Genomic DNA, 12,018 nt, shown 5'->3' with positions numbered 1-12,018 from the left:
CAATTTCTTGGTGGCTTTTGAATCATACCATGCAATCAAGAGGAAGAACACTGGTAAATATGGTACTTCTGCGGTGAAGCTTGATATGCATAAGGCGTATGATAGAGTAGAATGGAATTTCTTGGAGAAGATTTTATTACGTCAGGGTTCACTGCTAATTGGGTGGCCCTGATTATGGAGTGTGTTAGATCAGTAAAATACCATGTGCGAGTGAATAATGAATTAACTGACTTATTTGTTCCTTCTAGGGGGCTCAGACAGGGGGATCCATTGTCTCCATATTTATTCTTGCTTTGTGCCGAGGGCCTTTCCAGCTTGATTGTGCATGAAGAAGAGGCTGGTAATTTGATGGGAGTCAAGGTGTGTCGGGGCGCCCCGTCGGTCTCACATCTACTTTTCGCCGATGACTCTCTTATCTTGATGAGGGCGGATGCTGCTAATGCTACCAGCCTACGACGAGCCCTTGATGATTATTGTATGGCTTCAGGACAGTTGGTGAGTGAGGTGAAATCAAGCATTTTCTTCAGCCCTTGTACACCGGTTGAGACTAGAGTTTAGGTGTGCACTACCCTGAATATCATGGCGGAGGCAATCACGGACAAATACTTGGGGCTGCCCCCTATTGTGGGCGTTGATAGATCAGATTGTTTCCAGCATATCATTGATAGAGTGCTTAGCAGAATCCGAGGTTGGAAGGAAAAATGCTATCTTTTGGTGGTAGGGAGGTATTACTCAAGGCGGTGATACAGGCCATTCCATCCCATGCCATGTCAGTTTTTAAGTTACCTAAACAGATATGCAATAGTATTACCACGGCAATGTCTAAGTATTGGTGGGGAGATGAGGACCTGAAAAAACACATGCATTGGTTTGCATGGTGGAAAATGTGTTTGCCTAAGGAGAGGGGCGGCATGGGCTTCAGAGATTTGCATTGTTTTGGCCCTTTTGGCTAAGCAGTGTTGGAGACTATTAAGTGAACCAGATTCTTTATGTGCTAGAGTTCTAAAGGCCAAATACTTCCCACATGAAGACCTCCTCAACTGTAGTCTAAAGAAAGGGAGCTCATACACATGGCAGAGTCTGTGGAGTGGTATTCAAACTTTCAAGCGAGGACATATATGGAGAGTAGGCGATGGTTCTCAAATTAAGATCTGGGAAGATCCATGGATACCGAGCAGTCCTACACGGAAAGTTATGACACCGAGAGGTAACATTTTGATTACAAGAGTTTCTGAACTCATTGATGCTGAAAATAGGACGTGGGATGAACAGTTATTAAATGATATATTTTGGCCTATTGATGTGCAAGGAATTATGAACATCCCTTTGGCAGTCGGTATGATGGATGATTTTGTCTCATGGCACTTTAACAGAAGTGGGATTTTTTTTGTTAGATCAGCTTACCATGAAGAATGGGAGCACCAGCACGGACGAAAGTTGAGAATGACAAACTCAGTTCAAGCCTCAAGTACTAGTCCAGTCTGGCGAACCATTTGGAAATTGCGTGTGCCGGCAAAAATAAAAATCCATGTGTGGAGAGCTTTGCTTGGAGCCATTCCCTGTTACGGAGTCCTTGCGAATAGGCATATGATAACTAGTTCCCAATGCCCGCTTTGTACATCCGACTGTGAGAGCATTAGGCACGCTTTGTTTCTGTGCCTGAGAGTGCAAGAAATATGGCGAATTCTAGGTCTGGGACCCTTGATCAATGAGGTATGTTCATCTGAAAGGGAAGGGGGGTTTGTGCTGGCGGATGTGCTACTATCCAGGAATCAAATTCAGTCGTTGGTGGCTGATGTTAACCGCAATGATCTACTGGCCATAGGTGTCTGGTATGTGTGGTGGGAGCGTCGCCGCCAGTTCACTCATGATGAGCTCCTTTTTGAGCCAATGAGATCAGCACAAGCAATTTTAGCTTTGGCAAAAAACTTCACACGGGCACAATCCAAAGATACGAGAATCAAGAGACATGGATGGAACAAGCCGCCGGATGGTCTAGTTAAACTCAATGTTGATGCTACGTTTGATCAAGACAGAGGTACTGGGAGTACGGGTGCAATTTTACGTGATGACGCAGGTTTTTTCTTGGCTGCATCTTGTGTTGATATTCCGTTCGTGGAAGATGCCGGGACAGCAGAAGCTCGGGGTCTTAGGGATGGGCTTCTTCTGGCTAATGATATGGGCTGCAACAAAATCTACATGGAGGCGGATTGTATGGAGGTAATTGAGATCATGTAGAACGGCGGAAATTCACTCGGCCCAGCGGCGGCAATCTATTAAGAATGCTCTTTTTTAGCTCGCAATTTTATTTCAATATGTTTTCATCACCGTCCTAGGGAGGCCAATATGGGGGCGGATGTATTGTCTAGGAACTCGGAGACTTCTCGAACAATTGTCTGGAAGTCGGAGCCTCCTGGGTTTCTAGTAGACGTTTTATCAAACGATATATCTTTATTCTCACATGAAATATAAACCGCCATGACGGCATTCCCTCAAAAAAAAAATCATCTACATAAATCGGGAGAAAACCAGTCGGGCCGACCCGTCTCCTTTCCTCTCTCGGATTCGAGTTTCCCCTATCCCAGGCGCTCCTTCCCTGCGCGATGTCGAGCAGTCGCTACCGACGCCGTATTGTCGTCTCACGAGCTCCATCACTCTCTGTGGAATTCACGATCGTAGAGTCGCATGCCATACATCCGTCGCCCATGCATCGTCGCCTCCATGACTTGCGTCGTCACGGACAGCCCTGCCCATGCAAGACAATTTGAGTTCATGAATTGTCCCATTGGTTACCATGGTTGTAGCCAATGATGGTGTCTCCATTAATCCCCGTCTGTGTGGTTGATTGTAAAGATTGTCAACACATAGCAAGAAGTGCCCATCACAAGATGCTGACCTCTTCTTTGTCGCCTCGTCGTCGTACGCAACTTCCCGATCGGTTTCAGTTTCAGTTCTTCCCCGTCCACCAAAGAGGTGAGAACCCTCCGGCCCCTCCTCCTCAATCACTATGCTTATTGTATGCGCACTTCATGTCCTCATCTCGAGCCCCACTTACCCCTGAATGACAAATTGACAAGTCGGGGCTTTGATCCACGATCAGATGCGCCAGAGACGTTGGTAAGGGTGCAGGGGGTGTTGTACGTACAAAGTACAGCATTGGGAGTGTCTAGACTATCACCGTGGGCAAGCAAACATGCAGTTGGATGGATAAGTGGCTAAGTGCCTTCCATCGGGAAGGAATCAATCGATCCAAAGGTAGCTTGTGATGGGGCAGAATCAATCAAAAACTATGCACCGAGGCGCAGCCTACCACAACACAACAAATGAGCAAAACGAAACAGGATCGAGCTCGACAGCACTAGTTATCGGCGGAGGCCTCAGCGATGTACGCACCGTCGACGTCGACGGCCGCCGGGTCACTCAAGACCCTAACTTCAACTGTATCTAGAGACCACCGCAGGGTCAACGGGTTGGGTCACCTCAACGCGGAGGACATCCATCAATGTTCTAATTCATCCGCTTTGTTTCTCAAGTAGCACGTATTTTGTTCTCTAATTACTCACCTTCGAGGATTATATTATGCAACCTTTCAGTAATTAATCCGCTGGTGATGCCTCCTTCAATCTCTGGACGGTTGAGGCTGTGGTGGCAATCTTAATTAGGACCTAAATTGCAAGTACCATGTCTTGAATTTGGGTGAGTAAATTGCACAAAACCACCACTTTGAAGGTTAGGTTTGCAGAAAACACTACTTTACATTTTTTTTTACAAAAAACACCATGTCTATCGTAATCTTTTTGCAAATAACATTGATCGGCGGATTTGACTCAATTAAATGCGTTTATGACAGATGAGGGCCGCTAGTCAGGCTGACGTGGCAGGCTTAACCTTTTACATATAACGGCGACATTTGGTAATGATAACATCATGTGTGAGCCTGTGGGGTTGACCTGTCATTGAAAAAAAAAGAAAAAAAATCATGTACGTTTTGTCACTGTACCGCCCAAATCTCAGTTCAGCAGCCCGCCGCCGCCCGTCCCGCTGCCAGCCGAGGCAAAGTCCGTCGTCGCCCGTCCCACCGCCGGCCGCGGCAAAGTCCGCCGTCGCCAGCGCTGTGCCCAGGTGTACGCAGGGGTCGCTGCCCGTCCCGACCTTGGCCATGGCAGGGGCTGCTGTCGCCCGTCCCGACCGCGGCGCAGCAGGGGCTGCGGGCTGCCTCGCCCGTCCCGACCCCGGCCGGGGCATGGGGCGCCGTCGCCGTTGCCGCACCAAGTGGGGAGCAGAGGATGCCGCCCGTCCCGTCCCCGACCGAGGGGTGGCCTTCCACGCGCTGAGGACGCCGTCGCCATTGCCGCACCGAGGCGGAAGCAGAGGATGCCGCCCGTCTCGCCCCCGGCCGAGGGGCGCCCTTCTGCCACCCGTCAAGGACGCCGTGCACGCAGTCCAGGACGACTGCATCACCGGGGTCGCGGGCCTCGTCCAGGTCCCGCCGGCGCTCGCGGCCGTCGCTCGCGGCGGAGGAGGACGAATCCGAGGTGCAGAGGGGCGGCGGCGCTCGATTCTTGCTGGATCCGGGCGAGGGCTGGTTAATGGCGAAAAATTTCGTGGAGCTCAGGGCCATGGCGACGGGCGGCGGCGGCGCTCCAGCATGCTGCTCTGCTGGTTCCGGGGAGATAGAGAGAGAAAAAAAAAATAGGATGAAATGATGACAAGTGGGCCTCCATGTCCAGTAAACGGTTCAACGTAACGGCGTTAGAAATTAGTGCCACATCAGTCTGACTGACGGGTCCCATCTGTCATAAACGTGCTCAGCCGGGGCAAATCCGCCGATCAGTGTTATTTGCAAAAGGATTACGGTAGACATGGTGTTTTCTGCAAAAAAAAATTGTAAAGTAGTGTTTCTGCAAACCTAACTTCCAAAGTGGTGGTTTTGTGCAATTTAGTCAATTTGGGTGGGTGGGAAGGCAACAACCTCTTTCCATCACTAGGCTATGCCTTAGTCTGCAGACTTTTTTGTTGTTCATGATAGTTGTAGCAAAAAAATATTATGAAGTGCATGGTGTCTTCTATTACGGTTATATTGACCTTCTAGCAAAAATTATAGGATTTTGATAGTCCATTTGCGTGAATGCTCACAGGGTGAGATGTATTGCTCCTGACTGACATGGTACGCAACCACACAAGCTGATCGGATGACGACGTGCATGACTGTTGGAATCCCTATGTGGCCTCAGGAGTCACATAGATGGACTCCCGGCCCAATGTGAGGATGGCATTATCGGTCCCGAGCAATGTTTATTAAGCTAGCCAGCCAAAGATATGAGAATTTTTTTCTCCCGTTGCAACGCACGAACATGTTTGCTAGTCAATATAAAGCATTTGGATGTGACCGGCCGCTTGACTAGGAGTGTAACACATACATAATAAGTTGATTATGACAACTTCACTTAGGATCATCATCTATTAAAAAGAGTAGTTAGCATATCTTAAATAATTTAATCACAAGTCCAAAATATGCATTGGTGCTCAGTCACCTTTTATATCCTATTCTATATAGAGTGAGAACCAAACGTACGTCAAGTGCATGAATTTTATACCATTGGACGTCCTTCCCAGCCACGCACATGCTCCTTTTTTTGCCAGAAACTTATGGGAGCTTTATTGACTTAGTAGCATGTAATTACAATCAGCCCTGAGGCTGTTAACTAGGAAAGGAGGGCAGTCCTCAAGCCAGCACTCCGAAACCAATAAGGCGGAAGCCTTCTTGGCACACAGATCGGCCAAAGTGTTCACCTCTGTGGACACATGCCTAAGCGAAGAGGAAATAAAAGACAAAGACTTCTCCCGAATTTCATCTAAGATAGGCGCGACAATTGACCTCGAACTATCACGCGAAGACCAGAGGTTGACAACCTCTAAACAATCCACCTCCATCACTACGTGTGAGAAACCACATAGTTGTGCAAAGATAACTCCTTCCCGTAATGACAGAACTTCCGCAACGAAAGGATCTGACACTCCCGGAAAAGGTTTGCTCCACGCTCCCATGAACGACAGATGAGACCTCGCCACGCCTCCTCCTCCCGCGCATGAAGCTTCAGTGTTTATTGCTCCATCCGTATTGATCTTAATCCATCCCGCATCAGGAGGACGCCATTGGAGACCCAAGACGCCTCGAACTGGCTTTGGAAATTCAAGCAGCAGCAGATCATTACGAACAGTTTTTATCGCGTGAACTGGATCATAAGCTGGTTGATCATGGGTCCACCGATTCCTCGACGACCAAATCGCATGCATGACTGTAATAATTTTACCTCTGTCATGGTCCACAATCTGATCATCCATGAGCACATCTCTTGCCCACGTGCCCGAATTCAACAGCGGCAGATTGACTCCCATAAAATCACGAGCCGCACTCCAAAACAGACCCGCATGAGAACAGCCAATCAACGCATGGTGCAAGTCTTCCGTCGTTGTCTAGCATATATCACATATCGCCGTTGTACGAATATGACGATGATGTAGGGTAGCATAGTCCGGGAGGATTCCCCGTAACACTCGCCACCAGAAAACTCTTACTCTGGGAATAACCTTGAGCTTCCACAAGGTAGTCCACAAATGTTTTTCTGACGATGATGGATCCGGTATCGTTCCTTCCTCTGGAGCAGAATGCTCGTTATGAGTCACTAGAGCACGATAAGCCGACTTAACAGAATAAACACCAGACCTCTCCAAATCCCAGGCAAAAAAATCCTCACCTCCGGATGCTCTTAATGGTATGTTCAGTATAGCCGCAGCATCTGATGGTAGAAAGTTCCTTCGGACTAGTTCAACATCCCAAGACCCCGTCTCATGATCGAACAGCTCTGAGACCCGAGGTATCGGATCGACCCCAGTCCGACCAGTTGGCTTACGAGTACTCGTGTTCGGGATCCACCTATCCGACCAAGTGGATATAGATTCACTGTTCCCAACACGTTTGATCAAGCCACATTCTAGCGCCTTCCGACCTGCTATGATCGCCTTCCAAGTCGCCGATGCTGAGCGAGGCGCCTGTGCTTCCATAAAATCACAGTTATGGAAATATTTTCCCTTCAAAACTCTGGAGCATAGGGAGTTGGGATGGGTCAGGAGCCGCCATCCGTGCTTGCCAAGCAAGCTAGGCTAGGTTAAAACTTTCAAAATCCCTAAACCCCATACCTCCATTCACCATTGGAGCAGTGAGATTTTCCCAAGACACCCAATGCAAAGACCGGCGGTCAATGGAGCTACTCCACCAATACTTTGCCATCGGAGATGTAAGTTGCGAGCAAACTTTCTTGGTCAACTGAAAACAAGACATGCTAAATGTGGGTATAGCCTGAACCACTGATTTGAGCAAGATCTCTCTACCTGCACATGCCAAGTTTCTCTCGGACCATCCTTGCATTTTGTTTCTGCCCCTCTCAACAATATGAGCGAAACTACCACTCGTAATCTTGCCAACCGCTGTCGGTAGACCCAAATATCGCTCAGTGAAAGCTTCCACAGTGATTCCAAGTGTTTGCTTAATATCCCTTCTCAACTCATGAGAAGCATTGGGGGTGAAGTAAACTGCACTTTTCTCCCGGTTGACTGCCTGGCCAGAGCAAGCAGCATAGATCCTGAGAATATCATTTAATCGGTTTGCACTTTTCACTTTGGCGTTCATGAATATTAAACTATCGTCCGCAAAGAGCAAATGATTAATCCACGGGGAGTGAACGCTCACTCTGATCCCCCTATCAATATATGCACCACCATAATAATTCATCAAGGAGGTTAGGCCTTCTGCACATATCAGAAAGAAAGAAAGGGAGAGGCTGGATCACCCTGGCGTAAACCTCTGGACGGCGTGAAGTATGGCAATAACGATCCGTTGACCTTCACAGCAAACCGGACGGAGGTAACGCATTTCATAACGAGACAAACAAACTTCTCGCCGAAACCAAGCCTAGATAGCATAGCCTCCAAATAGTGCCACTCGACCCGATCATAGGCTTTCAACATGTCAAGTTTAACAGCACATGAGGATTGCTTGCATCGCTTCTTTTTCTTCATCGCATGTACAGTTTCGTAAGCTACCAGTACGTTGTCTGTAATCAGACGTCCTGGTACAAATGCACTTTGTTCCTCTCCAATAATCTCGTCCATCAAGCCCCGGAGCCTGTTTGTGATTGCCTTCGATGCAACTTTGTACAAAACAGGGCACAACGAAATTGATCGGAATTGAGAGATTTTTTGGGGGTTACGTACCTTGGGAATGAGGGTAATAGCTGTATTGTTTAGGCCCAAAGGTAATTCGCCCCCATTCAGAAAATCTAGGATAGCAATGGTGACATCTGCCCCTAAGATATCCCAATGGCGCTGGAAAAATCCCGCCATAAATCCATCCACACCTGGCGCCTTGGAGGGCGCCATCTGGAAAAGAGCCACCCGCACCTCCTCCGCTGTGAAATCCTTTTCCAACAAAGCATTCATAGCGTCATTGACACGAGCAGGAACTAGCTGCAGTAGCGCAGACATATCATTAAAACCCTGAGATTGATATAAGTTTTGGTAGAAACCCATGATTTCATGCTGCACTTCCACCGGGTCATCACATATTGTTCCATCCGCCCTCTCAAGGGAGGAAATTCTATTTGTTCGGCTGCGCTTCGCTGCTTGGGCTTGATAATATTTTGTGTTACGGTCCCCTTTGCGCAGCCAATCAATTCTTTATCGTTGCTTTAGCCACACCTCTTCTTGCCTCAAGGTTTCTTGAAGTTGTGCCGCCACTGACAGCTCCTCCGCATTCGGCCCCCGTCCTATCGAGGCCGCTCGAAGACGCTCCAGATTTTTCTGAAGTCTCTGCACCTTCTTGGTGATGTTGCCAAACTCCCGATCACCCCATGCTCCCAATTTTTCCTGAACAGACGTTAGTGCAAGCATAACGCCCTCCAATCCTTGCTGACCCATCTCTGACTGCCAAATATCATTCACCAACGCATCATAGTCATTGTGAGACTGCCAAACATTTTCATAACGAAATGGGCGTCGACCACGTCGTTCCCCGCATTCCTGAACACACCTCAACTCAGCAAGAACATAGCAATGATCTGAAGCCGTCGAGCTGATATGTTTCACAATAGAATACACGGACAAGGACAGAAAATCTGCATTGCCAACAGCATGATCGAGTCGTGCTTTCACATTGGCATTTCCCTGCTGCTTATTGTCCCATGTAAAAGGAACACCTCTCCAGCCTAGGTCTTGAAAAGAACAGTGATCCAAGACCTCCCGGAAACCGCGCATTGCCACTCCGGCCTCGGATGGATGCTAAAATGCTCATCAGCATGCATAGTTTCGTTAGACTCTCCCATGGCTATAGTTCTTCAGTTCAACAGTTACATTGTCGGTCCAGAACAAACCAATGCCACCACTAAGGCCGTTACTATCAACAGCAAAACACCCCGAAAAACCAAGGAGGTTCTTCAAACTCTCAACTTTGGTCCCTTTTATCTTTGTTTCCATGATAAACAGAAGGGAGGGTCCTTCCTGCTTCACAATCTTGCGAAGCTCACGAACTGTCGATGGGTTCCCAAGCCCCCGACAGTTCCAGCTCCTTTCCACGCACAACATCATAGAAGTACTGTATCTCCCTTAGAGTGGCGGGGAACATAAAAATAAAGGTGGGGGAAAATACACACACTGCCAACAGCAACCTTTTCCAGTGACATGCAACACAACCAACACACATTTCTAGACGCCATGCCACTTTCAGAGGGTACTTGGATTAGAGCTACCACCATTATAAAATACTCCAAATATCCTATCAAACCAATAGTTTACACAATTAAAATGTCACTAAAATCACAACATAAATTGCCAAGATATTCTCTTAAAATGCTATTAAATTAGAACATTATGCTCTCCCTTTTGTCTTTGCTATCCCCTTTTCCTTCATGTCCATCTTCTATATTTTTCCTTCACCCGCAACACCGCACCATGCTCCATCTGCGCGTAGGGTGCCGCCGAGCAACCGCGCGCGTACCCCCCCCCCCCCCCCGGCGCTGGATGTCGTATGGGCTGTCCCATTTTACTTTTTTTTTGCTTTCATTTTCTCCTGCTTTTCCTTTTTCTTTTTTTCTTTTTTATTTTCTTTTCCATTTTCCGCTGAACTTTTTTACTATTTTTCCTTCTTCAATTTTTCACTTTTTTGCAAATTCTCTTTCCAAATTCACGAACACTCTTTTGTTCATCCTATTCAAAAAATGTTCATCAATTGATAAAAAAAATCAACAAATTCAATTTTGTCCATCGGGATTTAAAAATGTTCATCAAATTCAATCTATTAATCAAAATAGAAATGTTCATCAAATTCGAAATTTGTTCATCATTTTCGGAAAAAACATCAAATTCGAAATTTCTTCATCAATTTCAAATTTTGTTCATCCATTCTTTTCAAACAAAATGTTAATGTATTCAAAACTTGTTTACCATAATTTTTAAAATGTACATCAAATTCAAAAAAATGTTCATTAATTTTTCAAAAAGTTCATCCATTTTCAAAAAATGTTCTTGAATTGATAATTTATTTGTTCATCTGATAAAAAATTGTCAGCATTATCCACATTCACGAACATTTTTCAAATTCGTGAACATTATTCGAATTCAGGGATATTTTCGGGTCCACGAACTTTTCAAATTCTTGTTTTTTTAATTTTGGAATTATTTTCAAATCCTGAATTATTTAAATAACAAAAAACAAAAAAGACGAAACAAGAAAATAGGGGCGCCCCGCCGCCCCTTATGGGCCGGCCCAAATGGGCGCGCGAGGGGAGCGGGTCAACCCGGCAATTCGACACATGGGCAGCCGCGCCCATGGGCACCCGACCCGAATGGGTAGGGTATGGGTCGTCATATTAACTCATGGGTAAGGCCGATGGGTTACCAGATTAGTCATGGGTAGGGTATGGATATGTGGTTCTGCCCATGGGTAGCCCGAAGTGAGTAAAATATATTATTATTTTACATGATGTGTGGACGTTTTGGTGAAGGTACATGCTAATTAATGTCTTTAGTACAGCCTAGCACTGCCAGTAGCGATGCATCTTTGCTTCGCTTTTTATTTCTTGCTGATGGCCCCAGAATGGTAAGGCCCATAAATACTACTTTGCTCTGTTTACGGCCGAGCACAAACATCATGGGAATTAATAAGTAAGAAGATTTTCATCCCAAATTAATTCCCAGCATGTATCAAACAAGGGAACAAAAGTTAAACTCTATTTTCCATGCTTAATCCGTTCGCAAACTTCCTTGTCCAAATTCCCATTCCCTGCCCAAAAGTTACCAAACTAATTGGTAGTGTGGTGTGCTCTTGTGTGTGAGTGTAGCTTACCCACAGCCAAAATAGCGTTGGCTTGATGGACTATGCCCTAAAATGACCCGCCTTTTTATCTTTTTTAGTTTTTTTCACCAAACATTACCCAGCTAGCCGTAGACTGATGTATGCATACATGCATAACTTTTTTTTGTATGAAATCAAGGTAGGGCAGCCACCCTACCTTGCCCTACGGGGAGCTCCACCCATGGCTCACTATCCTTTCACATACTTGAGGCGGTCAAGTTCTGCGGGCGGTCCCCTATGAAGCATGAGCTTCAGGCAGTTGGGTCATGCGACGTTGCAACTCAAGGCTGACTGGTGGTATGTAACACTGTGGAGAGTAGAAACACAACACAAGCACCAAGCGACACACTTAACCAATGTGGACAACACTTTTTCCCATCCCCCCCCCCCCCCCCCCCCCCGATCTGTGGGGCTACGTAAACAATACACAAGAACCGAGCACACGGACACACACTCACACACACAGAGATGGCACCAGGAAGGAGAAAGGGGCGATGACTGACTAACAAGAGGGGACACCCACACAAAATATTCTAAAGAACTTACCATACCCCATTTCTAGTGAGCATCATAAGCAAAGAAACATAGTCATGAAAGCCGAAAAAAATTTG

This window comes from Aegilops tauschii, chromosome 6 (assembly GCF_002575655.3).
Source record: "Aegilops tauschii subsp. strangulata cultivar AL8/78 chromosome 6, Aet v6.0, whole genome shotgun sequence".
NCBI lineage: Eukaryota > Viridiplantae > Streptophyta > Magnoliopsida > Poales > Poaceae > Aegilops > Aegilops tauschii.
The sequence above is the reverse complement of the archived record's forward strand: the minus strand, read 5'-3'. Positions refer to the sequence as shown.